This window comes from Pteropus medius, unplaced genomic scaffold, assembly GCF_902729225.1.
Source record: "Pteropus medius unplaced genomic scaffold, Ma_sr-lr_union100, whole genome shotgun sequence".
NCBI classification, from domain to species: Eukaryota; Metazoa; Chordata; class Mammalia; order Chiroptera; family Pteropodidae; genus Pteropus; species Pteropus medius.
In genome coordinates, this window is record NW_024354500.1 from 11,981,453 (window position 1) to 11,987,452 (window position 6,000).

The 6,000-nt window shown below is 37.1% G+C and overlaps 1 protein-coding gene across 4 annotated transcripts in view; it reads right to left on the reverse strand.

The window, feature by feature from the left end:
• Positions 1 to 5,119, reverse strand: part of DOP1A (DOP1 leucine zipper like protein A) — an 86,856-nt gene extending 81,737 nt beyond the window's left edge. For 3 of the 4 annotated variants that reach the window (XM_039852978.1, XM_039852980.1, XM_039852981.1), the window contains exon 1: positions 5,008 to 5,119. The gene's annotated coding sequence lies outside the window, so the exon portion shown is untranslated. The remainder of the gene's footprint in view (positions 1 to 5,007) is intronic. The other variant, XM_039852979.1, reaches the window with a different exon arrangement.
• Between the last annotated feature and the right edge of the window lie 881 nt (positions 5,120 to 6,000).

Consider the following 6,000-nt stretch of genomic DNA (forward strand, 5'->3'; position numbering starts at 1 on the left):
TCAGAGCACATAAACCCAATACGCAGCCTCAAATTATAGAATCAGGTAGGACTGGACACAGTGCTTTGAAGATAGCCTTCCAGTAAAATGCTAGATGCCACAGAAAAGTGTTGCTGGAACTCCTCATTCAGGCTCAAAGGTGAACTCCTAACTAGTGGTAACACTTACAGAACTGGTAATATAAAATATGGAAAATCATTTAAATATTTGTCTTCCAAAATGACAGACACTAACTTTAAGGCAAATACTATATTCTATTTTTTTCTCAGGAGACAAACTTCTGTCCAGGAAACTTTACAACTGAGACACATTATAAGACATATGTTAAGTGTGTACAGAAAAGCCATAGTGCCAAGTATATCATGCTGTAGACCAAGTAAAACATATAATCAGTAGACTGAGATGGCATTTGTGGCATATAAAAGTTCCAGCTATTTGGAAAATTGGATTGACCAGGATAACACATATCCTAAAGGTTTCAGATGGCTGATATTTTATAGAACTTTTTCATAATGTAATGGGACAATCAAAAGCAACTGGAAATGCAGAGCTATTTACTCATTTAATTCAAAAGATTAAGACTACTGTGCTTTTATAGTTTGTATTATAATCAGTTGTCACTTTTAAATAATGACAGTTTATCTGCACAGCTTCTATACTGCTGCTTTATTTTATAGTAGAGACAGAGGAAAAAACCTACTTGTTTGGGTGAAGGTTCTTTTACAAAAAAAAGGACTAGTTGGCCAAAAGGCTCGTTTCTTACTTCCAAATTCAGGTTGCATCCCAACAATCTGACCTCTGGTTGAGTAGCAAATTATTGCATGTACTGATAAACCTAGTAAAACTCAGGTAATTATTTTTTGTAAAACAATAACACCAAATAGTCTACTTACCTGAACTCTTTCTCCATGAACACAAAACAATTTAAACGTTTAGTTCATAATATAGATATATGCCTGTAAATAACCATAGCGAGTTGAAATATAAAACAAATGTTACAGAATAAGAGTAGGGAATTTATTTTCCTGCCTGTTCATATAAAACTCTTGCCACAAGACAGAATTTTTCATTATCTCAGAAGAAAATAGGTTGGAAATGTCATTTGCAGGATTTATTAAAATACAGCTCAAATTTAAGAGGTGAAGAAGATATCAGATTCTTTTAAGTTTATTACATCATCTACTCTTATAGCTTTGCCAGATAAACATATTATTAACATTTCATCACTCCTAAATCAAGTCATCACTTAGTCATATAAAAGAATCCCAGTGGTTGTTAGATTTTTTAGATTCAAAGGTTTATCTTAAAGCTAATGTACCCTAATAACAAAAAGGTGATGTTTTATTTGTAAAAGCAACATTAAAACCATATTTGAAAAAAAGACACTTATGATTCAATTATAATTATATTAACGTTTGGTCTTCGTATTGTATTTTTAAAGTTAATTCTAGTACATCTTTTAATTTACAGTTGAGGCTTTATTCCCCAATTCTTTCAGATAAAATTCTAAGGAATGTCCAAGCCCTGTATAATACAGTATCTCCCAAAATTTTGTCCACCAACCAGATTTGAGATGATTTTATGGGGCCCAAGGACAGGGCTAAGTGACACTGAATCAAGTGGGAAAGTTATTCCCTCTTCATTTTCTTTTAATTCCTCAGACTGCATCAGGAAGTCTCGGACTGGTGTTATCAACACCCCTATAATTCTTGCTAATCTCTTTCCAAACAAAGAACTGTAAATCTCAGGCTTAGAGTCTTCAGCAGGCAATTATTTCTAGCTAGAATTTAACAACACTGTTTTGTTTTATTTTCATCTTTAGGTCTACCTTCTGCTTATGGCAAGTGATACTTGTTTTTCACTTACTGTGGTTATTTCAAGTTTCCTTTAAAAATTATTTTCATAATCAAATAGATATAAAGAAATATTAAGAAAATAAGTATGCAGAAAGTATGCGGCTATGGCCAAAATTTTAAAGATGATGTAAAAATAACTGAAGTTTGAAAAATATTATACATACCTACTGAGTCAACAGTAAGTGCCTACTATGAGCATGCCATTCATTTAGCCACCATGAATGACAGAAAAGGATGTTCAAAGAAATGTAAATATGTCAGAAGAAAAGGAAATTACTTCTAAATGAGGTAATTAAAAAGGATTCATAGACAAGGTGGCATTTGAGCTAGGACTTTATAGGTATGATTTAGACATGTAGAGACAGGGAGAGCATTTGAAGAGGGCAAAAGCATAATATAGGCCTGAGTGGTGGCATGTTTCCAATCTTTATTGTGGTGGTGGTTACATGGGTGTGCATGTAACGTACACATATAATGAGTGCACATTATTATATGTAAGCTTTTCCTTAATAAATTTGATACCGTATATTTGACCTGTGCAATGAAAAAGTCAATGAGGTTTCAGGCTTGACTAGTTTGGGAGGGGGAGGTGAATATAATAAAGAGAAAATAGAAATCACAATTTAAAGATCACAATAAATTTTTAAGAAATACTGTTAGCTATTATACAAAAATAGCAGTGCTATACTTCTATATAATAATTTCATTTCAGAGAGAGAACTTACCTGAATTAAGGCTTACCTATTAAAATTAAATGTACTGTTCCCCCTTACCCCTCCAAAGGAGTACATTAATAGATGGCACTCATCCCTAACAAAGTAACAAAGAATAGACAGAAGTACCCACACATTTGTGTGCTAATGACACCTGATAGAATTTAGCAAAATAGTTTTAAGATTGTATTCAATACTTAGATCCCAAACGGTAAGCAATTTAGAAATAACTGTCTTAAAATTTATGTTTTAACATTTAACTCTTTTCAATGACCTAACCTCTTAAAATTAGTTATTAATTATTAAGTACATTTAAAGTGGCTTTTATCATGCATAGTAAAAACAATGCCATTAACAAGTCTTTATTTGTTGGAACTTTATAATGCCATTCTCAATAAAAACAATAACTTGACCATAAATTCAAATTTAAAACATGAAATAATTAAGGTTACAGAAAAGCATCAAGAGTCTAGAAAAAAAGAAGATACTCTTCTGCCATAAATTAAAGCTTTGAGGCATCCTTAATATTTTACTAAGAAACCTATATGCATCCTTAATATTTTACTAAGGAAATATAAGCCTTTGTTATACCAGTGAGTTACCACTAGATTTTGATGCTCCAGAAAGGTTAAACTGAAAGCCAAAACATAATGTGGAGAATTTTAGAGTTGAAATGGCACTCAGCTCAAGTACTGTAATTTTCAAATTGGTGTTCTATGTATAGTAAGTCAGTTCTTGGAACTGAAGTGAAACAACGCATAATGAAACTAACAGGCCGATTGACATAAAGTTCCTTCAGCAACGTTGTATGCATACGGCATTGAAGGAAACCTCATTGGAGGACCTGCTGTAATTATATTTTAGGAGATGTTAACAGGTTGGCCTTGAGAAAATAGGCTCTCGGGACAGGAAAATTTAGAAACGCTTCAATAACCTTCCCCTGAGTATTTACATGCATATAAGCATGGTAGTAATGGTTTTGAGAAGCCCTGCAGTTAAAAACAAATCAAATGTTAAACCCCAGATTTAACCCAATGTGCACTCAAATTATTTGTCATGGAACACTGTGAAATTTGCCATGGATCCTATGAAATTCCCTTAAACAGATGATGAAACTGATGCCTAGAGAGATCACACGCCTGGTTAGCAGAAGAACAAAGGACTTGAATGAAATCTCTCATTCTCAGGCCAGAATTTTTTCCACTAATTTAACCACAAAATAGGACTCCTTTGACTTAATATAGTCAAACATTTAATTTACATTTAACATTTTGGTTATGGAGCCACATTTTCTGCTGTGTTAACTTAGGTGTTTTTTAATTCTTCAGTACTTGGGTTCCTAATAATCAAGCTCACCTGGAAATTTGCTACTGTTTAGCAATTCTGGGGAGTTAGTTCAGAGTAGCAGCTGAAAGTAATCACTGAAAAAGCATTTGTACTACAACTGGTGTTAATTTACTCTCGTTATAACTTGTCAGCTCAACTAAATCACTGCGTTATCAGGTGCTGAGTTACTTAGTTAACATGTTATTCATAGCAAAATTAAGATCTCATGTCTGCAAAGAAAATAGCTGACCAACAACATCGAAATTGAGAGATTTTTTGTCTTTCTGTAGTTCAGGGTTTGTCAGGCAAACTTAGTTTCCTTAACTCTTCTGTAATTATTTTTAAAATGTTTTAATTGCTGTTACTACAATCTCCAAATCAGATTTTCCCAATCTTCATATTTCTCAAACTCCAAAGAACTCTAAGATGGTGTAAGAATAATCAAAATACAATTTACTTAGCTTTAAATAAAGTATAGCTGTGTGCCACTATGCCTCCCCACTCAGGGTAGGCTAGGAGAGTGAACAAGTAACTAATGTTTCAACTTTAAAAGGCTTAGGAATCAAAAGTGATCATTGTTAACAACTTCCTTACGACGAATCTGACTTCCTCTAATAAACTTGTGCAGTCCTGTCCAATCCCCACAAGGATCATTAACCATGGCTGGCATTCATTCTCCACAATATTAAAAGGACCCAAGAAATTAATGAGACTGCACCATGCCTTGATTCGCCAACAAAGGGGTGACCCCGCGCGCTTTTATTGCACAGGTGGGACCTCCACCCCAACCTTGCACACTGCTTGGCCCCAACGCAGGAGGCTCGGGACCAGCCGCCAGACGCTCTGGCCCCGCCTACAGCCACCCCTGCCCGGGGCCGCCCTCCCGCCTTTGCCCGGCCCGCGGGTCCCCGCGCAGCTCCCGCTTCTCCGGAAACCAGAAAGCGGTCGGCGGGCTTCGCGGCTCCAGGCGGGGCCAGGGCGACAACACTCCCGACGCCACAGCAGCCTGACCCACGGGTTGTCCCCGCGACTCCGGAACGAGCCAAGCCGAGGAAGCCGCTTAGGGCCACCAGCCGGCCTCGCGAACGCTCTGGGGGCAGGGAGGCTGTTACCTGCCGTGGGCTCGGCCGCTCCACGCCAGCGCCGCTCTCCTGGCAACCGCGGCAGCTTCCCGGAGGCCGAAAGCCGAAGGGCCTAGTGACAGCTCCCAGCGTGCACCGCGCTGGCGCCCGCACCCACGCCGGCGTTGACGTCGAAGGCCCTGGATCTCCGCCCCCGGTCCGTTTCTTTACTCCCAGTGCTAGCTGACCACAGCGCCCTCAAGCGGACTGTCAAGGAAGCTGTCCAAGGCCACCAACTACGACAGTGGGCCTGGAAAGGGATACCGCAGGTGTTCTCAACTTGTCAGAGCCAGCCCCATATTGATAGAGTTTGAAGGGAATTGAAAACAGTTTATAAATGTTATTTAAATAATTAAGTATAATTTAAATAATTATCGTATTTCATATGAAAACTTGAGGCCCAAAGAGTGTAGAAGACCTATGAATTTAGGAGACAAATAGTTATCAGATTTGGAACTGTTTTGAATCTAGAACTCTCTAATCACATAGTTACTACAAGGAGGATTGCACTGTTTTGCCTAAGCCATAGGGTCAAAAAAAAAATGTTTTAGGAATGGGTGACTATATATAAAATATAACAACCTTTAAAAACAATCACACCAATTATGAAGAGCCCGCTGTGCTAAGAATGTTATATGTCAATATAATACATCAGTACTTAAGCACTTAATCGCCTTGAGACAGGTGGGAGATATGAAAAGTTGAAATCACGGTTATTTGAGGTGGCAGAGTAAACTTAGTTCTCTTAACTGTATTGTAGAACTACTGTGATGGAAACAGGAATTTGTGAATCAACACAATAAACTAAAAACTCCAAATACCAATTTTAGAAAAATCGTCTTAAACTAGTATCTCTAGAGAAGTGTTTTTATTTATTTGGAAAATCTTCAAATGAATAGGTTTAGTGTGTGGTAATTATGACCTTGAAATCATAAAGATCAATAAACACTATTTTCTGCATACAAGCCATCATTGTTTACGTTT